This window comes from Manis javanica, chromosome 4 (genome assembly GCF_040802235.1).
Source record: "Manis javanica isolate MJ-LG chromosome 4, MJ_LKY, whole genome shotgun sequence".
Classification (NCBI taxonomy): Eukaryota; Metazoa; Chordata; class Mammalia; order Pholidota; family Manidae; genus Manis; species Manis javanica.
In genome coordinates, this window is record NC_133159.1 from 16,283,608 (window position 1) to 16,306,358 (window position 22,751).

At 50.8% G+C, this 22,751-nt stretch overlaps 1 long non-coding RNA gene across 1 annotated transcript in view; it reads left to right on the top strand.

The window, feature by feature from the left end:
• The first annotated feature begins 591 nt into the window (after positions 1-591).
• Positions 592-22,751, top strand: part of LOC140848839 (uncharacterized) — a 107,449-nt gene continuing 85,289 nt past the window's right edge. Inside the window, exons 1-3 of the long non-coding RNA XR_012130047.1 lie at positions 592-2,309; positions 3,432-3,487; positions 14,241-14,298. This is a non-coding gene — a long non-coding RNA (uncharacterized lncRNA). The remainder of the gene's footprint in view (positions 2,310-3,431; positions 3,488-14,240; positions 14,299-22,751) is intronic.

Here is a 22,751-nt window from a genome sequence, read left to right on the forward strand (position 1 = left end):
CCACACTCCTGACTGAGGAGCGTGTGTCCCATCTAAACCACCTGGAAGGTGTGTCATCCCTGTAGAGGATGTATGGTGCTTCTGGCTGCCTGCATCTGCTTCCCTGCAGAACAGCACTCTGGTTTTCTTCCCTGGAATTATCTCAGGGGTCCCATCTTCTCAAGTTAAATGTGAGTTAAACAGAAGCTCCCTTACTGGAATTGAATCTTCAGCTGAAGAGGCTGACCCATCCATCCCTAAGTCAGGATCCTTACTGTGCTCTTCTGGTTATGAACCCAATTTTGCTAACTGACCTCTGCAGCACCCTTGGTTCCCAAGCTGGGTTCTCCAGCCCCCTAGAGATCCTGTGAGCTCTCAGTAGCCTTCTGACATATTTGGGAAAAAATGCTGGCAAGGTTCATTTCTGTTGCTTGCAACCAAAAAGTCCTCTGTGATGCAGCTGCTGAAGGGGCTGTGACAGGGTGCGAGAGGGGTCTGTGATGCATGAGCAGCCTTATTAAACGCAGGCTGGGTTCTCTCCCACACAGCTGTGGCTATGTGAACGATGGGTCTGTTCCTGGGAAGGCAGACTGGGGTAATTGGGAAGGGTCCTCAGAGCCATAGTACACTGCCAGGTATCAGGTGCTGCCTGCAGGCTGGATACATACATGTGCATTGATGCTGAAGTGATGAATGAATCAGTTTCAAGGAATTCCTGAATTCACGTTTTAAAAAAGGTAGTTTATCATCCAACCAACACCAGATGTAAAATTTGGGAAAATGTTTACATTGAAAAGGGATGCTCCTCTTTTCACCCCTTTTCGGACATTCTGAAAATGCCAGAATCACAGCCAAGGGGGTGTGATGAGCAGAAGGTGTGCCCTGCAGGACCACAGCGGTCATCTTTCCTTCCCTCCCAGCACCCACTTTCCCTCTCTCCTGGACTGCACCCTGATAGAGAACTTTCAGGTCCTGGCTCCGCCCACTGGCTCCAGATGTGGTATGTGCATCAGATCTGACCAATCAGAACACTGGATTCCGCTGGTCACAGTGATTGGTTCAAGGATGGGGAAAAGAGCCAATCAGAGCCAAAGAGATGTCAAGAGAGTTTTGCTGGAGCTGCTGGGGAGGAGCCACCCACCATGGCTTAGAGGATTTAAATGTGAAGAGGTGCCCAGGTCTGGAGCAGATTAAGGTGACACTCTGGTGGGGAACTTGTCAGTGAATGGAGCCAGCACAGAGGAGAGGACAGCTGAGGTGGAGAGAGACGAGCTGGGTCCTGGTAACACGGATGGGCTCTCAGACCTCGTGTGAACCAGCCCCCCTTGGACTCCTCATTGCAGGGCCCAAAGGACCCCCTTTTCCTTAAGGCACTCCAGGCTCCAACTTGGGAGAGGTGGTGCTGGAATTCTGACTCCTTCAGACAGTCATCCGGTTGCCATTACTCCAGAGAGACTTGCTTCTCAGTAGAGGCATATTCAGTGTGATTCAACCATGTGTATCAGGGAGCTGGTTTTCTGTAGGCTGTGAATTCCACTGGCACCCGCCTCACGGAGGGGATTCATTTTAGAGTTGCCAGGTTTAACAAATAAAAATACAAGGCATCTCACTGAACTTGAATTGCAGATAAACACTGAGTGATTTTTTTTAGTATAAGTACATCACATGCAGTATTTGGGATACACTTATATTAAATAATGATTCATTGTATATTTGAACTTCAAATTTAACTGAGCATTCTGTGTTTTATCTGGCAACCCGGAGAGCCTCTAAAGTCCATGGACAGGTTTGTTTGCAAGAGGAGGAGGAGGAAGGGGGGAAGCAGGCATGGGGCACGTGAGCAGATGGAGTGGGAGCCTGGAGGGGTTAGAGGCTCAGGGGAGTTGCTGAGGAAAGAGAGAGAAGAGAGCAGAGAGGAGTGGGGTCATTGAGGGTGTCCACAAGTGGGGACCCCGAGGCCCAGCAGGGGAAGTGTACCGGGTGTGGTGATCACTGTGCTTGCAGTTGCCACAACCCCCTTGGAGAGGAAGCTTCCCAGCCTCATCCCTGCTTGAGGAGTCCATGCTTGCCCCTCAGGACCTCCCAGCAATGGCTGATTGGACAAGGATGAGTCCCTGACGTAAGGGCAAGAATCCAGGGCCAGGCTTTCACCATGACTCAGTGAGAAGAGCTGAAGTGGCCTGATCAGATCCCATGCCTGAGCTTAGAGATGAGGAGAGGCCGAGCAGCCAGCTATAGGAACGGGCTGGCTAGAGACACGGAGAGAGGCTGGGAGGCCAGCAAAGGAGCGTCATAAGGGAGAGAAGCTGAGTGAACACAGAGGCTGTGAGGTAAGGAGGCTGGTCCTAAACCAGGTCTTGGGGCTCCAGGTAGGACCTTGCTTTTGAGAAATTCCCAGTCCAATGGGGAACCACCCCTAAGGAATGAATACTGGGTCTCAGTGTTCAGATAGGAGGCGAAAATGTGCCCCTGGGACATATAGAAGGAAGACTTCAACCCTGCCTGACAAATTGAGGAGGGCTTTCTGAAGGAGGTGGTCCTCAGAAGGACCGTGAAGAGAATGGGAGTTTGCTGGGAAGAGGGCAGGGAAGACATTGGAGTGAAGGCACTGAGAAGCAGGGGTTCCTGATGTGTTCAGAAAGACAGGAGATTGGATTACAGATGAAGATCTGGAAGTTGCTTGTCTTGAGGTGACATGTGGATAAAGCTGGCCCAAGAGAGGGCAGAGACCAGGGTCATGAGCTGCTGTTTTGGGGGTCAGGCAGGCACATGAATGAGCTAAGTTGGCCAGGTGTGTGAGAAATCCCATGGCCTTCTGGGTCTACTTCTATTTCCCACGTGTAAAAGGTCAGAGATCCAATTATTCTCTAATTAAAATAAACTACAAATACAGAGCAAAAGTCATCATGGCCAACTGGAAAGTCCACAGTCTGCCTAAAGCAGGGGTCCTCACCCCTGGCTACCTAAGAATCACAGGGGGAATTTTACAACATGAAGTTCCTGGGCCCCAGCCCTGGAGAACTTAATTGGTTCAGGGTGGGGCCCAGGCAGCAAAATATTTCAGTAGCTGTGCAGGTGATTCTATTTTGATTTTAAAGTACAGCTGGGCTGAGAATAGCTGTGCAAAAAGGCCAGTTGGTACCTTGCAGGAATGTGTCTTCCCAAATCTTTTGATTTTTTTCAGGAAAGCCAGAAATTACTCTGTGAGCTCTTATTTTTAAATATTGGCTCAACTTTGAAAAAAAGGCAAAATTGGGGTGTACTTATTATGGGCCGTTTGAAGCTCCTCATCCTCACAGCTCTGGGAGGTATTTATCTCTATTTTGCAGGTGAGAAAACAGAGGCTTGGGGAGGCTTTGTAACCCGCTAGACCAAGGGCATGTAGCCAGAAAGTGGCACACCAAGGTGCACAGCAGGCAGTCTGGCTCCAGAGCCCATGCTTTTATCCACAGAGCCCATCTGCAGCCTGGATCTGGCCCCTGGCCCAGCAGTTTGTGACCTCTGTCGGGTGAGTAAGAGAACAGGAGCCTGGGGCAGGTCCTGGCCATGATGAGAAAGGTGGAAGGGGGGGCAGAGGGTGGGTGAGCTACCAGACCACTGCCATCAGACACTTCAAAAAATGGAAGAACAGAGCCCTTTGCCATCTGCAGTGGCCTCCAGCCTCTCTGAAGCCCCACGTGGCCCAGGGGCTAGCGCCCAGCAGTCCTGCTTCCTAGGAGGCCTGGCAGGTTCCGACTTGGGTCCTTCATCAAGGGCCCTGCCAGCCTGGCGGTGCTAGTGGCACTGGCTCAGCTGAGATGCTGCAGATAAATGGGCTCACCCGGTGAGCCTCCGCGGGGCGTGGGTGGGGGTGGGAAGCTGCCGTGTCTGCTGCTCTGACTTAAGGCAGGTCATCATCACCTGGCGCAGCCATCACCGCCTGCCGTGGGCTCCAGGTCCTGGAGGTGTCTCCACCTGGGGCTGCTGGGACCCACCTGGTGAGCCTTCTCTGGTTTACCTTGTAAGGGGATGTTACCTTCCGGCAGACTTTGAGGAGGGCATTCTGGGTAAGGATTCAATCAACCGGTGGGACTGATTAAGGAGAGGAAAGTGGCCATTTTCTGTCAGCCTATGATGTGTACTAACGCCCCATACTAGGTGCTTTGTATCCAATTTCTTAATTTTCACAACGATTCCAAGGGGGTCAGTGTTGTTATCTCCATTTTACAGATGAAGAAGTCAAGGTTCAGAGAGGTGAAGTCACTTGGCCAAGGTTTCATGGTTTGTAAATGGAGCTGTGATTTGAGTCTGGGTTGTTCCCTGGCCGTTTACCTTCTCTAGCTCTGTCCTGAGGCCCCTGCTCGAGGCCCGCCCAAATCCCACTCACTCTGGACCCCAAGGCCTTACCGCTCTGTCCTAACAGGTCAGGGCTGTGTATCTCTTAGTAGCATATTCACAGTTCACAGCTTAGACAGACCTGACCAGGAGTTGACAAGTCTACAGAGATAGGTGAGTGTTTATCCTAATCAATTGCAGAGACATTTGTTAGCGCTCAAATCATACAATGAATCTGTGGCTACCAGGCTAAGAATTATTGTAGTTGAGCTGAAAATAAGAACAGTTATATGTTTTTATCTAGCTAAAAAACAGTGACTGTTTTGTTTTCCAGCTCATTTTAAGCTTCATAAAGCTAGTTAAAAAATCCACACTTGTCTTTTCATCTCTGCTAAGAACTCTCCTTCCTGCTCTGCAGACAGGCTGCCCAGGTGGCACGTGGGCCGGAGTCTTTGTTAATCGGCTCTCTCGGCTTGTCTCTTTGGCCTTGCTGGGGATGGACCTAGGCTGTGTCCTGATGAAGGCCCCACCAAGTGTGAGGTGTGAACCTGGCTGTGGGGAGTTTCCTGGAAGAGCCCCCTGGGGCATTTCCCAGGAGGGTCCTATTTTGTGAGGTGGGCTGGGTGCTAAGTGGCTGCTTGGTCTTGATTGAGAGGCCATCTTTTCAGCCCAGTGTTGCAGACCCTTGGCAGTCAGGCCCTGCCTGGTCTAACCCTCCAGCCTCCTTCCCTGCACTGCCTCCCTTGTCTGCAGACCTGAGCCTGAGCCTACTCGTTAGGTCACACTCCATGCCTTTGCAAGGGCTGCTCACTCTGCTAGGATATCCTTTCCTTGCAGGATAATCTGTGTGAAAGGGCCCAGCACTGGGTCACACACGTAATCAGTGCTTAAAAAGCACACCTTCCTTCCTCCCCCGCTGTCTCCCTCTCTGTCCGTGGCCCTCCCTGCTCTATGGGGACTCTTGTATGTTGCAAGAGGCACAGTGCCAAGCCAGAGACACCTCCAGGCTACATGCATGGGAGAAACAGAGTCTGAGGCCCATTGCGGAGCCAGCTGGTTGGGCTTTGATTCAGCACCCAGGACCCCTGGGGGCCCTGCCCTGCCCACTTTTAGTCCACTATGTGGCATGAAGTTCCTCCTGCTTGGAGGTGGAACATGGCACTTGCCTAGGCGAACCTGGTCATTCTTTCCACCCAGCGAAAGGATTGGTTTGGTCAGAGCTACTGGGACAGCTGACATGTTGCTGGGCTGCTGAGAGGCTCAAACCCTCCTTCTTCTGGGCCTGACGCTGGACCTGGTCCTCTAGCCTGCCCTCCATTCTGTGGGCTCTCTGCAGCCTCCCAGTGAATGCCTCTCAATCCTAAGGAAGCCTGTTGCTGGCAATCAAGGAGCTCTAGGGTGGCAAAGACCCACACATGTCCCCGCCTACCTCCTGGGTGAGTTCCCCATTGCCTCTTGAGTTGCAGTTGAGTGGAGCTGAGAGCCAGGGCCCCAGTGGGGGAGGTAGGGGAGGAGAGAGCTGTGGTGCAGGTGCCAGGAGAATGGCCCCCCTTGGCCCTGGATGGGACCCCAGGGGTCAGCTGGTTCAGCCCGTGAGTGAACTCCCAGTGAGGAGCTCCCTGCACCTGGAGCCAGAGCTTTTCCCAGAGGGGCTTTGTAGCCCCAGACCTAATCTTTTCTGTTGAGACCTGGGAATGGGAATGACAGGGCACAGGGGAGAGGAAGGAGGGACCGCTCCTAGGCTGGCACCATGATCAGAATCATATTCCAGGTGCCCGGAGGCTAATCTACAAATGGGGAAAAAGTGAGATCCTAAAGGTGGTGGGAGGTAGAGGAGAGAGGCAGGTAGAGGCTTGGTAGCCACACCTGTCCTCCCCCAGCAGAAGCGGTGGGAAGGCTCTTGGGGGAAGGGAGTGGGAAGATCATTGGCCTGGAGACAGATGGATTTAGGTTTGAATCATCTCTCCGAGGCTCAGTTTCCTTGTCTGTAAAATAAGAATAATCCTACATGCTTCCTAGGATTACTGTGAAGATTAAAGAAGTGGAATCATGTAAAATGTTCATACTGCTGCCTGGCACATGCAGAGCCCACCAGTGTTTACTTTTATTGTTGTGAAGAATAAGAACCCTCAGCTGGGTAAATTCCTTAAAGAGCTGGCCTTGGTTGTAATTCCAGTTCTCAGCTGACAGACCTTGGGCCACTGACTGTGGGCTTCCTTCGTAGGTGTCGCTTTGCTTATCTGTACAATGGAATAATAGCAGTTCCTATTTCAGGAGGAGACATGAGGATTAAATGACATAATGCACAGGAAGTGCTTAGCACCACACCTGGCACATAGTAGGTGCTCAGTAGATATCAGCTCCTTCCTGACTGCCTCTCCCCTTTGCACTGGATATGGAAGAGCAGGTGGAGGGGGGAGTAGAGAGCCCCAGAGCTGGTGTCAGAGAACTAGGTTCTGCCCAGGCGTGGCACTATATTGCTGGGTTTTCTTTGGGGGGATCCTGATCTCTGCGTCTGAGGGGACCTCTCATCTATTAAATGACCTTGGACTTGATGGGTCCACCTGACACTAAAATTCCATTCTGTGAAAACAAAAACACTGCTACTTAAATACAGAACAGGAGGTAGCTGTTCCCTGCTTGAGAAAGGGCTGGGATGGGAGGCGCCTGTACCCTTGCCTTGGAAAACCACCTGAGAGGCCCTTCTTGTCTATGAAAGTGCAGGGTCTCCCCACCTCCCCTCACCAGGCCTGTTCTGGAAGGACAAGGTCATCCCAAAGTGAAGGACGGGGCTCTGAATAATGAGGAGCAGGAGTTTGGGAGTTACCTCTCGGCCGCTGGAGAGAGATTCTGGGAAAGTCCAGGACTCACAGCCCAGCAGAGCAGAGCAGGGGTTCCTTGGTACAGAGGGGCGTGGGAACATGGGGGCAGGCTGGCAGGGAGGGCCCGGAATGTTCTGAACAGCAGGTGAAACATTGACTTGCTGGTGCTGCTGGCTAGGTCCCGAAATCTCTTCCCTTTGCCTGAGCCTGCAGTAAGGTCTCTTGCATACCTGGCCTGGTGTCTGTGCGGGTTTGGGGATGAGGCAGGCAGGGGAAAGGTTGCACACAGGAGCAGAGAGGGGCTGGCAGACAGCAGGGTGCAGCAGACACATGGCACGGGCCAAGAACAGAACTAGGAGAAAAAGGAGTAGGAACCACAAACCCCCTTAGGAAGTCTCAGAAATATCTAGAAGGGCACTGAACTTCCTGCAGTTTGGGGCATGGGGTTTGAATGATTTTATTTGAAATGAAGGCCACAGTGAACTTCAAGGCCATGGAGACACTGGGGCCATGGTTTTATGTTTGTATGATTTGGATCAGCAGAGAGGGAAGGGCAGGCCCACTGGGGATGGCATGACCCAGGCCTGGACTTGCAGATGGTGTCACTGCAGAGGGCACTGGGTTTGGGTCACAAGGGGCCTGTGCTGCTAGGCAAGAAATTGGTCTTAAAATTAAAAAAATTTTTTTTACATTACATCTCCTTGACTTAATTTATTTTATAACTGGAAGTTTGTACCTTTTGACTCCCTTCACCTTTACCCATTTCACCCACCCACCACCCTCTGCCTCTGACAACCACCAATCTATTCTCTGTATCTATAAGCATATTTTTTTGTGTGTGTAACATTCCACATGTAAGTGAAATCATATCTTTCTCTATCTTATTTCACTAATCATAATGCCTTCAAGTTCCATCCAGGTTGTTGCAAATGGAAATATTTTGTTCTTTTTTATGTCTGAGTAATATTCCATTGTGCATATATGTACCACTTCTTTTTATTCATTCATCCTTCTTGTACACTTAGGTTGTTTTCCATGTCTTGGTTATTTTAAATTATGCTGCAGTGAACATGGGGGTGCACATACCTTTTTGAGTTAATGTTTTTGTTTTCTTTGGATACATACCCAGAAGTGGAATTGCTAGGTCATATGGTAGTTCTATTTTTACTTTTTTGAAGAACCTCCATACTGTTTTCCATAGTGGCTACACTAGTTTACATTCTCACCAACAATGCACGAGGGTTCTCTTCACATCCTCGGCCAACTTTTTCCTTTTTTTAAGACATTTTAACAGGTGTGAGGTGGTAGCTCATTGTGGTTTTGATTTGTGTTTCCCTGTTGAATAGTGATGCCGAGCATCTTTTCATGCGCCTGTTGGCCATCTGTATGTCTTCTTTGGAAACATGTCTATTCAGATACTCTTCACATTTTAAAATTGGATTGTTAGGTTTTTTTTTTTTGCTATTGAGTTGTATGATTTCTTTGTGTATTTTGGAGGTTAACCCCTTTTCAGATACATGATTTGAAAATATTTCCTCTCATTCAATAGGTTACCTTCAAGAACTTGACTTTTTCTATAGGCAATAGGGAGCCACAGAAGACTTCAGAGCAGGAGAGGGAGAAGGAGCAGGCTGGCTGTGGGAAGAGGGCTTCAGTGGGGTTGTAGTGCATGGGCTGGAGAGGGGTGGAGTCAGCAGGAGGTGGGGACTGAGTATTTGGTGTTGAGGACAAATCACTCTAGAGGGTGTGTTGGGCGAAATCAACATGGTGGGTTACCAAGGCTGGGTGTGCAAGGTGATGCAGCCTCTTGTGAACAAAGGCGCTCGTGCTATGGTCCTAGAGGCAGCCCCATCTCACCTGCATCCAGCACCAGTTTCCTCCCACTGTTCCTGTGACTCAGCCCTTCTGAGGGCCCAGCAGAGTTGGGGAACTTTTTAAAGTTCTACCATGTTGGTGGTGACTCAGTTAAAAGGGCAGGGCCAGGGGAAGGGGAGCTCTCACCTCAAGAACTCTTGTGAGGTCCCCGATCTTCATGGGTCATGGCTAAGGCCCAGCCCCACACTTGCTGCTCTCACTCTGTGGGTAGGGAAATTGACATCTAGAGGGGGGAAGGGACCCGTGGAGGCTTAGAGTGGCTGGGTGAAGTTCAAGTTCAGTCCCCTGGGTGGCCCTGGGTGAGTCTCTTCTCTCTGTACCTCTGTTTTCTCATCTGTAAAATGGGATAACCAGGCCATAACAGCTCAGTTTTCTCTCACTCTCTCACTTGCTTGCCTTCTTTTTTACCCACCCTAGATACCGTCCTTGCCCAGGCCTTTGGTCCCACTTAGAGGCTCTGGATGTCTGCACAGCTCCGGGCTGCTCCACCACCTCATCTGCCTGACACCAGCTTGGCGACCTTCCTAGGACCCTGTTTCCCTGGGGGACGCCCTTTCCTAGCCCCACCATGCTCTGCCAGGCTGGTGTCCCCCCCACTGCTGTCTCCCACTGGCCTCCCTGCCATCCTTTCCTCCACCCGGACCCACCGTGGTCCAGCGCAACCTTATTGACCTTGTGGATTACCTGCTTAGCATCCTGGAACTTTCTATCTCCACTGATGCTATTCCCTTCAATTGCCCAGCCACCCTGGGCCTGGTCATCCCCCAGGACTGCCCTTCCAACGCCCTGACTCCAAGCCCTACTCTGGGGCAGTGACCACCTCTGCCCTCCCACACCCTCTACGCCTGCATTGGGACCTCTGGGCAGCTTTCCTGAGCACCCCTGTTCCCTCCCCAGGGCTCCACCTATCCCCCCAGCCCCCAGCCCTGATCATCCCACCTTCCTCTCGCTGCTGCTGCCTCATTGGAGTGTCACTGAAGAAAATCACTGCCCAGTGGGTCATGGTCACTACATACCATGGCTTCCAGTGTCAGCCAGGCCCTCCACACCTCCTTTCAGGCCCTTGTCACATGGCCTGGCCTTCACCCCCGCCCCCCCACCTCGGGACCCCTGGATGGGAAAAGGTGACCTCGTCTGCTGCCTCATCAGGACCCCCAGGCCTTGGTGGGAATATCCTTGGGTTCCCACCTGCACCCCCCGTCCCCTGCCATGCCACCTCCTTCTGTCCTCTTGTCCTCCGTCAAGGCCTCCTGCACGGTGCACAGCTGCTCCCTCCAGTCTCTCTGGACCTCATTCTCTCCCCTCTCCCCTAGGGCCTAGCACCTTCAGTAATCCCCATATTCTCTCCAATTCTGGCTCAGCCCTTGCAGCCTATTTTGTCTGAGTCCTCAAAGCTCAAAATAAAGGACCCCAAATCTCCTCAATCCAGCTTCTAAGAGCCAAGCTTGTCCCTTGGTGGGGACCCCAGTGTGCTCAGCTAACATGCCTTCATTTCCCCCCTTCATGCGTCCAACCGCTGGGGTCCCCCATCATCCTGCAGAAGGATGCCAGTGATGCAAATGACCTACCTCAGTGTCAAGTCCAATGGTTAACCATTCATACCTTAGCTAATGCATCCTACCATTTTTTTTTCTTCTGGAAAGTTCTTCTCCCTTCTGTGTTAGAGCTTGCCAGTGGCCTCCTCTCTGGTCATTCTCTCCTGGTTCCATACTGACAGAACCCAGATTTTCAGGGAAGCATGTACTCTGCTAAAAGGCCATTTTCCCAATATCCCTTGCACCTGAGGGTGGCTAATGAGGTATAAATCAAAGCCATGGGGAAAGGTGGAAACGAGCTTCCAGAAAAGCTCTCTAAAAGTATCTGGGCAGCCTCAGTGAGGAGGCAAAACTGCTTTTGCTGCTTCCTTCTTCTTGCTGCTGGAACATGAGTGTGATGGCTAGAGTTGTAGCAGCAGTCTTGTGACCATGAAGTGAACTTGAATGTGGAAATCAGGGCTATGAATAACCGAGTCTCTGGTGATGATGGACTGCCTCTCTCCTTACTTTCTTTACATAGAAGGAAACAGAAACTTTGTATAGGTTAAGCCACTGATTTGGGTTTTTGGTTGCTTACGGCAGAATCCAGTCTTAGGCTGTGCAGCTTCAGGACGGCTTTCTGGCTTTCCTCCTGTCTCTCAGGCTGCTTCTCCTCTATTTCCATTTGTGGGCACCTTCACTGTCTTTTTCCTAAAATGTGGGGACCCCCTGGGCTCCCCTTTTTCTCTGCACCCCATGCATCCTGTGTAATCTTATTATTTCTTGTGGCTTCACGTCCCATGCTTGTGACTTCCGATCTGCAGCACAGACTCTCCCAGACCCACAGACTCCGATGTTCCATTAGGGTGTCCCACAGAACCCTCTAGCTCAGTGGCCCGACAAGTTTCTCCTCAAGCTCGTTTCCGATCCCAGAGCCCCAGCTCAGTGGGGGAATCTTCAGGCACTTAGTTGGCCAAGCTGCAAACCCAAGAGTCATTCCCCTCTTTATCCTTACTCTGCTACCCCCTCTACTCATAGGCCATCATTCATCAAGATCTAGCAGTTTACCACTTCATACCCATTAGGATGACTGTCACCAAAAACCAGAAATAATGAGTGTTGTCAAGGATGTGGAGAAATGGTGCAGCCTCTGTGGAAAACAGTAGGGCAATTCCTCAAAAAGTTAAATAGAATTACCATGGGATCCAGCGATTCTGCTTCTGAGTATATTCCCCAAATAATTGAAAGCGGGGTCTCCAGGAGATATTGTGCACCCGTGTTCATAGTCGCATTATTCGCCTTAGCCAAGGAGTGGAAGCAACCCAAACATCCACTGTCAGGCGAATGGATGAACGAAATGTGCCGCATCCACTTAAAGGAATACTATTCAGCCTTAAGAAGGAAGGAAATTCTGACACAGGCTACAGCATGGATGAACCTTGAGGCATTATGCTGAGTGAAGTAAGCCAGTCACCAAAGGACAAGTGGAATTGTAGGAATAGTCAAATTCATAGAGACAGAAAGTAGAATGGTGGCTCCCGGGGATTGGGAGGGTGGGGGAATAGGGAGTTAGCATTTAATAGGACAGAGTTTCAGTTGTGGGAGAAGAAAAAGTTCCGGAGACGGAGGGTGGTGATGGCTGCACAACACTATGAATGTACTTAATGCCACTGAACTACACACTTAAAATGGGTAAAAGCTAAATTTTATGTTATGTGTATTCTACCAACATAAATAAAAAAAAGACCTAGCAATTTTATTCCCTGAATTGTCTCAAATCCATTCCTTGTCTCCTTCATAGCTTTTGTTTCTTGGTGGGACCACTACAGGACCGTCTCTCTGGACCCCCTGCCTCCAGATCCACTCGCAGCCCAACCCCTCTTGGAGTGTTTCTCCCAAACCTCAAATCTGTTCATGGCAGTTTCTTCCATAGAACCCTGCATGGCTCCCCATGACTTATGGGAGTGACTCTAAACCTCTTAGCCTGGCCTTCAGGGCCCTGCCTGAGCTGCCCCATCTATCTTCCCAGCCAACACCTTTCTTTTTGCCCAGTAATGCCTCAGGTGCTCTGGGCTGTCTCATGCCTCAGTGCCTTGGCACGTGCTGGCCCATCTGCCCAACGACACCTCTCCCTTCTCTCCTCTGCATTCGTCCTTCGAATGCTGCTCCAGAGTCCCCTTGTCTGAGATGTGGTTGCTACGCTGTCTCTTCTGGCCTCCGTGTTACCCCTTTGCCTCCCTGTCTGTTGCCATGCACATCATACTGCCCTGTGATTATTTGCTTGCATGTCTATCTTCAGGCGATCCTTCAGCTTCCCTCCCCTTCCTCCAGGAAGTCTTTCCTGACTTGCAGCCCACAGTGGCATCCACCTTCTTGGAGCTCTTAACCTCTCAGCAGTGCTGTTTCAGCATTTGATTGACACTATCTTGTTTTCAGTTTTCTCATGAAGATTAGTCTGGCCTCAGATAATCTCTTCACTTGCAGGGACTGTGGCCTCAGTTCTCCTGTTACCTCGCCCCCAGTACGGGGCTGGCTGCTTGGAGGGAAGGCAGGAGTTGATATTTGGTGAGCAGTTTTGTGCCAGGCCCTCTCGAGCCTGCTATGTCATTTCATCCTCTGGAGGACTTTGAAATGGACTTTATCATTCCCATTTTACAGATGAGGAGGCTGCAGCTCTGAAGGTCAAGGGGCTAGGATCACGCAGTGTGACAGTGGGGAGTCAGGATTTAAACCCAGGCTAGTCATACTCCTAAACCTGTGTTCTGCCCCTGACCAAAACCTGGGCTGCAGGAGACTCACTGGACTGGACCGGCCTGAATGGGCAGGTTCCCAGAATTGTCTCCTGCACACGTGGTTGTATTTGATTTTTTCTAGCAAACTTGAGTACATGCAAGTTGGAGGCACAATGGGAGAGAAACAACTTAGGTTGGTCCTGGCTCCAGGTCTGGGGAAGTGTCCAGGGCTGTGGAGGCTGGTGGGAAGTGTACAGCATTGGGGGACAGGAGGCAGGTTTCCCTGGTTGCCCCAGGAAGCCCAGTGATGTGTGTGCTGCCCCAAGGACATGGACCTCTGCAGTAACAACTTCTTTTCCCTCCTAAGATCTGGGGTAGCTCCTGTCACCTCTCTGGCTCTCATTTTCATCATCTAGAAAAATGGAAATTTAAATAGTTGTCTCTTGGGGTTTTGGGGACAGGTCTTTTGCAAGGTTGGCTGTGACAGTGCCTTGATGATGAAAAAGTTCTGTGGCCTTTGAGAGGCTTTGCATCTTCTCTGGGGGCCACCAGCAGAGGTGAGGAAAGGATCATTAGTTTCAGTTTACAGAGAAGAAAGATGGGCGCCTCTGGCCATGGATGGATTTGCTGCCTTCCCACGGCTTGTGAGAGGGTCGCTGGGTCCTGTACTAAGGTTTGAACTAAATCCAGCAGCCTCCCATTTACCCAAAAGATGGAAGCCCACAGATAAGAGGCTAAAAAATTGGAATTTAGGGATAACTGATGGAGAGTTTAACAGTGATGGAGTGCACATTAGAGAAAGAGCATCACATTATTAGCTAGGGGACCAGAGAGGGGAAGTCAGTTGCCCAAGGTCACAGAGCAGGTTGGTGACAGAGCTGAATTAGGAAATTAGCTACAATGACAGGGCAATGATGAGAGAGAGAGAGAGAGAGAGAGAGAGAGAGAGAGAGAGAGAGAGAGAGAAAAGAAACTCCAACTAACACTATTATTGCATCTATTAGGTAATGGGCATGCTGTATGTGCTGACAGTGTGAATTCTCCCAGCAGCAGCCTGAAGGGGTAAGTACCTCTATGATCATTTTCAGATGTAGAACTAGAAGCTCAGGGAGGTAGCCCCTCTTGTCCAGAGTTCAGGCTTGGTTAGTGGGAAGCCAACATTTGAACTCAGGTCCGACACCAAAGCTGGTGTTCCCAGCCACACTGTCTCTCCTCCACACTTGCCCATGTGTGAGTGTGTACATGTAGCGTACAGACCAGGGGCTCTGGAGTCTCAGAGACCCAGGGCAGGGCAGATGGCCAGGCTGGTTGCTGGGTGCCAGCTGTTAGGCCCCCAGTCTGTCGGCAGACAAGTGTGCAGAGACCCCATCAGGAGGCGTCGTGGGTGTGGGGAGCATGCCTGCTGGAAGGGGAGTTGTCAGGAGGTGTACACTCACCACCCAGACTTTGGTTTCCCTACCACAAAATGTAGATGTTAACCAATCCCTAAGGTGCTTCTCAAACCCACATTCCTGGCCTCCCCGATCAAGGGGATTCTGGGTTGAGGTTTGGTTGAGGGGAGCCAGCTGGGCCCCTCCCCCTCCCCTTCCCCCAAGGTGTGAGCCACCCGGGAACATGGGGCGGCTGTCATGGCAACTCTCTGTTGCGAAATGACGTAATTGGAGTTCCAAATGTGTGAAATCAAATACAACATCCGCAAACACAGCCTGGGGGTCGGCATGGCAACCGTGGGCACCAGGATGGGCAGGCACTGCATGGTCATGGCAGCCAGCCTGGCTTGGCCACCTGGGCAGGCACAGAAGGCACACTACCGCCTTTCCACACAGGCCCAGCGTTCTGCCTCTTCTGGGGCCTCTGCAAGACCCTCTGCTGCCCCATCCTCTTCTCTTCTTTCCGCCTTCTTCTTGCTTCTCTGGGTGGCAGTGTTTCCAGGTGGTTAGGAAGTCAGCTCTAGCATCCGACAGATTTGGGTTCCCGTCCTGACCCTAAGCAGCTGGGAGGACTCAGTTTACCCCTTGGACCTGAATTGCCGTAGATGTGAGCAAGCTCCGGTGCTTTCTCTTCCTTCTTCCCCTCCATTGCCCCTTTCCCTGCCTTCCACTCTGCCCTCCTGGGCATCTGCAGGCACCAGGAGCGACAGTGGCCTGGAGCCTGGACATGCGGGTTGTCAGTCAGCCCTGTATGGCTTTTTCTGTGATTCCATTCTTAGGTCTTCCCTCCCTTTGGACCTGTCTTCTCTATAAAAAAAGGGCACGGCCCATCCGATTCTTTCAAAATGTGGCCCACGGGCTGGCTGTCTGCATCCGCATCGCCCGGGTGCCAGGTTAGCAGTGCAAATTCCTAGGCTCTTCCCTTTGATATTTGGATTCAGGAGGCCTGCGGTGGGGTCCAGAAATGTGAGTTCTAACAGGCTGTCCATGTGAACCCGAGGGACACCCCACTGTGAGAAACCCTGCACTGGAGGGACCCCGTGGCAACTATGCCTGCACCGCTTGGCTACCTCCCGGGGTCCCTCTTTATTTGACAGCACTGCTGACACCAGGAGGGGAGCCTTCCTCTGCTTTCTGTCCCGGGCTCTCCCATTCATTCAGTCAACAGATGTTTCTCATGTCGGGCTCTGGGCCAGAGACTTACCTTTCCCACGCCAGTGAGGAATGGGCACTGCCCTGTGCGTTTCCGGGGCAGGACTGGGAAAGCAGAGACTGACAAGCTACTTATCTCTGTGACTCAGTTTTGTTGTGTGTAAACATGCAAAATGATTTGATAATGAGTGTCCTGCCGCTCCTGAGCTGGTGTCGGGCTCAGGCGAGAAGATCACAAAGACGCCTTCTCTGGGGACCGCCTGGCCTTATGCTGGCTGCTTTGCACGGTTCATTCATCTGATGCTCCCAATAACAAGGTCGGGGCTATTTCCTTCCATTTTATAATTGAGGAAACTGAGGCTCCGAGAGGTGACGTGACTCACCTGGGATCACTCAGCAAGTGCCCAATTTGGGATTCAGACCCTCCCTAGGCTCCATACTTCCCTGCAGCTGCTGCTGTCCTCTCCTCCTCCGCACCCCCTCCTTTAGTGCCCCTCCACTCCCTCTCCCCTTCCTTGTCTAGTTTCCATCAAAAGGTCTAGAAAGGGTTTTCTATACTCCTTGTCTCCATCCTCACCTGCCCGTCACCCTTCACCCTCACCCCCCATCCTGCCAAGCTCACCAAGGGCCTTCCTGGGACGGAGCCCCATGGTCTTGATCTTGCAGAGCACCGAGTCTGGAGGGTGTTCTCTCCTCCTGGTGGCCCGTTCTGCCCCACCTCTCCTAGGTTTCCTTAGTCTCTTTATTTGAAGGATTTTAAAAACCCCAAACATTTGTTGAGCATCTGCCACATGTCTGCCCTGTGCCAAACAGAGGAGATACATGGGAACAGACCTTTGAGGTCCTTGTGTTCCAGAGCAGGGAGCCCCGGCCCCACCTGCCCCCTCTCTTCCTGCTCTTGGCCAGGGCATGCCGGTGCTCTCCCACCTCACTCTTTTGATGGCTGCTGCTCTCTGCACCCTCTTTCTTGACAATTTTGTCATCTCCTATGGTCCTGGCCCTTGCTGCAGCCTTTGGAGTCCTCAGCCCCGAGTCCAGAACATTCTGTAATGAGCTCCAGCCCAGGAGGCCACCTGGACCCCAGCACATGTCCCTAACTGTTCTCTGGACTCTAAGCATCCCTTCAGTCCTTCCTCTACAGAGCTGTCGCAGTGTTTTCTCTAAACCAAATGTGACTGCTCAGTTCCTCAAGGTGGAATCCTTGCTCTTTCACCTGTGCAACTCCTACGTGTCCCGTAAGACTCAGCCCAGGCATCATGTCCCCCAGGAAGCCCTCCAGGATTGATCGACTGACTGCTCTGTGTACTCCCAGCACAGGGGCTATCCTGCAGCATTGTAAGACCTTGAGCCAGAGCCTGGCACAGTGAATGAGCTTCAAATAGAGGCTAGGTGGCTGTAATTGTGCATAAGCACCTTATCTGAACCCCTTGTTTTGACAATGGGGATACAGAGATCCAAAGTCTCAAACAGAACTAGCAGCAGAGCTAGAACCCAGCTTCAAGTTCCTGGATCTCATTTCAAAGTCTGTCACCTCATAGCACAAGGCCAGGATGGTGAGGGGCCACTGATGGGACAGAGCTTGGGCATGCTGAATTATCCTGTGACCCCCACGTATTCGTGCCTCATTTCCCTCTGGGTGGGATCAGTTAGTTCTTTGCACTTGTCAGTGAAGTGTTCTGCATAGGAAACATGAGTATTCACAAAGTGCCTGCTGTCCATCAAGCGCCTAGCCTGGCGCTTTCATGCACATTATTTCACTTCTGTTGTCTTGGAGGAGGAGCCAGAAGGATGCAGAGGGCAGAGGATTTCCTCAAGGTGGGATCGTGCACACAGCACCCTGGCCTCCTTTCTGAGTGCTGGGTGCACACCAGGTGTTGGTGAGGTTTGCACACTGCATAGAGAACATGCTGGCTGGAGCCCAGGGTGCAGAGCTGAGCCTGGCTAGAGGGTAACAGCCCCACGAGGGTACAGAGCTGAGTGATTGGGGCACCCAGAGTGCCTGACCCCAGATTACAGCTTCCTTCATTGCCAGGCCGGCTGGACGGGTGGCCCCAACTTCCCCAAAGGCTCAGGGGACTGGGTTGTCCTCCTTAGTCCCACCTAGGTGTGTGCCTCAAGAATGGGGTCTGATGTGGCAAAGTACTCCAGTGCCCAGCACAGGCCCTGGTGCCCAGGAGTCCCTTGGACATAGATATTGAGTGGCTTCAACTTCCTGTGTGGCCTTGGAGGCAGCCATGTCACTCTGGCCTCAGTTTCCTAGTGGCAAAATTGGGGTCCTTGCTCTTTCCAGTGGGCATGGCTCAAAGACTTTAAGGGTGAGCACTTATTGAGCACTTACTGTGTGCCAGCCTCTGTTCTAACACTTCACCTGGGCAAACTCATTTGGTGCTTACAGCTACCCTTGAGGTTGGTATTATTTCAAGCCCCATTTTACAGATGAGGCAGTTGAGGCCCAGAGGTGTTGTGTAGCTCACCCAAGGTCCTGCAGCTGGTGATTCGAAGAGGCAGGATTTCAGCCTGGGCCATGTGGCTCTAGAGCCCGTGTGCCTAACCACTAGGCAGTGTGGCCTTTTTGATGAGCTTCCCTCTGCCGTGAGATAAAGCCCAGCCTCCTTACTGTGGCCCATGCAGTGCTGTGCAGTCTGGCCCATCTGTACCGGGTCTACCAGGGCTGCTCCCTACAAGCCTTGCTACCAGATGCTGTTGGTTGGATGAGTTAATTGTGTGCAAATGATTTGAAGAAATTAGTTTCAAAAATCATTTAGGATTTATCCCACACCTATGTCTTAAAGTTTCTGGGGTTTCTTGCCAAACAGGTAAGGATGAAAGTGGGCAAAGATAAAAATGCAAAACAACAGCCTGAAGTCACCGAGGCCAATACGTCAACCTGTCGCACAGGCTTCTCGGCAGTCAGAGGCGGCACGGACAGAGATCACGGCAGGGAAGTGAGAGTTTTCAAAGGCATTATGGTTCACACTCGTGTGTCTCAGGTTCCTCATCTGTAAAATGGGGATGTAATGCTTGCCTTAGCTACTTGTTCAGAGGATTAACTGAATTATTATATATTAGGGCTTAGAACAGTGCCTGGCACGGAGCTGATGCCATATAATAGGAAGCCATAGTTATTATCATCACTGCTAAGGGCAAACCCACATGTACGGTTGGAGCTAGAACCTCATTTCTTGGACTTGATTCAAGGAGGAATGTCGAAAGGGGGCATGGGGAATATCTTAGTCTGACCAAGGATTTGCAAAGGGCAAATGTGTTTAAGACACGAATCTAATCTAACCGTGATATTTGTTTCTGTTTTATGCTTTGATTGGCAATGGGCTCAACAACTTCTCCACTCTTCTATGGCAGTGGTGGGAACTAGCCTACTGCCCAGGGCAGCCAGGACCCGCCCTCCCAGGGGGACTGGCCATTGCTCGGAGTGAGGAGTCGGAGTCCCTCATCTGCCCGGTGAGGGCTCATTGCAGCCCCTCCGCCACCTTGGCAGCTGGCCCTGGGAAGGTGGGGGCAGGAGCACTGGTGTGGGAAATGGTCCAGGCTGATCCACAGGGACTGCTCCTGACAGCCTCCTTCTGCTTGTTTGAGCAGGAGACATGATGGGCATCTGGCAGGAGATGATGGGCATCTCCATTCCTAGAATGTAGCCAATGCATCTAATGCAATGGCTTGGTGCTCTGCAAGCTGGCCTTGCCTGAAGCCAGGATGTGCCCTTTCTCATCTGGCAGAGTTTACTGTAGGGCTCTCCTAGTGTCTGGGAGGTGCTAAGTCCTGGGCCAGAGCAAGACCAGTGTGGCTGGCCAGGGGTTGGGAGAGGGGAGGTTGGGATCAGTGAGGCAGGGAGAGGTTGGCCCGGCCAAAGCTGTGGACTTGAGAGTGGGGTTCTCATCGTGCTTCTGGCACTGACCTTGAGAAAGTCACTTCCCTGCCCAGAGCTCGGTTTCTTTAAGATGGAGATCATAATTCTGTCCTTGCAGGATCCTTGTGAGGATCAAACAGGATGTTTGTAGGATGGGGTGGCTGTCCAGACCTTATGAAACCTGGAGTAAATGGTGGCTGCTGTATAATTCATACACGGGGCTCTTAGCAACTGATCCAACATGCTGGGTCCATAGCCCCAAGAAAAGGACACATGACTAGGCCTGGCCAATCAGAGCATTCCATCCCTTGGGCCACAAAGATTGGTTCAGGGATAGACATGGAACCCAAGCCTGTCCATTGAAACTAAGTTCTGGGACTTTTGTTGGACTCATTGGGAAAGAGAGGCTGTGTTTGAGCTGGGCTTGCTGAGAGGGTAGGCCAGCCGTTGGCTGCTGGTGGCCATCATGCCTCCATGAGGGGACAGACTGTCCTGAGGACCAGGGTGTCCGGGAGGGGAGAGAGGGAGAGCGAGTCTAATGCAATGGCTTGGGCTCTGCAGGCCAGCCTTGCCTGAAGCCAAAGCAGAACTCCTGTGTGAGTCAGTAGTCTTTCCTTTCGAATACTTGTTTCTGTTGCTTGTGATCAAAATGGTTCTGAGTAATGAAGCTCAATTCAAGGCCATCACAAGTTTGGTAGATTTTGTTCTGAAATGTCTGGTTTGTGGGGAGTGAAGCAGATACAGTCAGCAGATGATTAAAAAAAAAAAATGCTTCCTAGAATGTAGTTTAGCAAAAGGGGAGGCTTGCCAAACGAATGAGGGTCATATGACAGAGGAGCTGGTAATAACTCTGGACATAGCTATGTAGTTCATCCATTCATCCATTTGACCATTCTAAAGTCCTTTTGAGCACCTACTGTGGGCCAAACAGTGGGCACCACATGGTCCCATCCTCACGGAATTTAGTGGGAAAATGCATGAACATCAAGTGGTAACAAGTGTCCTGGGTGGCTCTGGGGAAGGGCAGGGAGCTGTGGGTGGCTGGAATAGGGGTTGAGGAAGGCTTTTTTGATGAAATGATATTTAAACTGAATCTGATGGAGGGGCAGAGTTGTTTGGTGGGGCCGGGGGAGAAGGGTGTGCTAAACGGAGGGCTGAAGTGTTTGAGGACCTGGAAGAAAGGAAATGCCTCTCTCTGTCTGCGTTGGGGAGAGTGGGTGGAAGGGAGGAAGACAGAGGGGGCTGGGACACCATTGGGAGGCTTTAAAGACCATTCGTGGCGAAGATGGAGGAGAGCAGTGGGTCGGTGTGAGCTGGGAAGTTCAGGGAAGATGGAGGGAAGGAAGGAGAGGAGTGGAGGGAGCAGGAGGGGTGAGGTGAAGGCACTGCTGAGTGTCAGAGGGGTGTCTGAGGTGGTCCTCAACAGGAGAAAGTTATTTAAGTTCCTCAGTGTGGAGTCTGGAGGCTGGGGTTGGAATGTTCCAGAAGGAGAGTCTTCCCAGGGAGAGGGTTCTGGCTCAGGGGTGGGAAGGAGCATGGGGAAGAAGACCAGGAAAGAGTGAGCATTCTCTCCTGAACATCCTCCTTGAACCCAGGTCAAAGACATGACTGGCACCCCAGAAGCCTCCTGGACCCCATTCCATTCTCTAGGCATCCCTTGAAGGAAATCCCCCTCCTGACTTCTGTCAGCACAGATTAGTCCTGCCTATTTTTGTCTTTTTTATAAATGTAATCTCAAGGTGCACATTCCTGTGTCTGGCTTCTTTTTCTCAACCTCATGTCCATGACAGTCATCCGTATTGTAATGAACATTTGTAGATCGCCCATTCTCATTGCTGAGTAGAGTTCATTGTGTGACTACCCCACAGGTTATTTATCTATTGTACTATTAACAGACGTTTGCATTCTTTCTAGTTTTTGGCTGTTAGTGCTGCTAAGAACATCCTTGTATATATGCCTTTTGGGGCGCATGGTCACTCATTTCTGTTGGATTTATTCCTATAGCTCAGATAACTGGGTCATGGATGATGTATATTTTTGCCATAGTAGACTTTGCCAAACAGTTTAATGGAGTGGGGATATACTTTTACACCCCGCCAGCAGTGACTGAGAGTTTCAGTTGCTCCATATCCTTGCCAGTACTGTAGGTCAGTCTTTTCACTTGAGCTATTCTTATAGGCATGAAAATATCCTATTGTGATATCCATATGGCCATTGGAAAGCCTCTGTGGTGAAGGATTTGTCTGTTTCTTCTGCCCATTTTTATGTTGGGTTGTTCTTTATGTATCAATTTGTAGAATTCTTTATATACTTTGGATTTAAGTCTTTTGTCAGATTACACGTATTGCAGAAATTTTCACCACTCTTTAGTGTGTCTTTCCACTCTGTTAGTGGTAGCTTTTAAGCTAGAAGTTCTTAATCTTACTGTACCCAGATTTTTGGGGTATCAATAATTTTACTTTATGGTTAGTGCTCTCTGAGTCCTGTTTAAGAAATTTTTGTCAGCTCAAAGGTCTTGAAGGTACTCTTTTATATTCAGAAGCTTTGTTCTCTTTTTCACATTTAGATCTATACTTTATCTGGAATAATTTTGTTTAGTATGTCAAGATTTTTTCCTCATAGAAATACCCAGTTGATCCATTTATTGAAAAGACCTTCCTTTCCGCATGGCCCTGCACTTCACCTATGTTGTACAAGTGCCACATGTGTGGGTCTGTTTCTGGGCTCTTTAGTCTATTCTGTTGGTTTGTCTCTGCTGGTATCCTGGTAGCAATACCACCCTGTCTTAATTGCCATTGCTTTAGAATAGTCTTGCTCTATTGTGGTGTCAGTCCTTTCAGGCTGATCAAGATCAAGATGTTGGCTGGTTTGCTGGCTGGTGAGAGCCCGCTTTCTGGTGCACAGATGGGCATGTTCTCACTGTGTCCTCACCTGGTGGGAGGGTTGAGGGAGGTCTCTGGGGTCTCTTTTGTAAGGTGCTAATCCCAATCATAAGGGCTCCGCTGTCATGACCTAAGTGTCCCCCTAAGGTCCCTTCTCCTAATACCATCACACTGAAGTTTAGAATT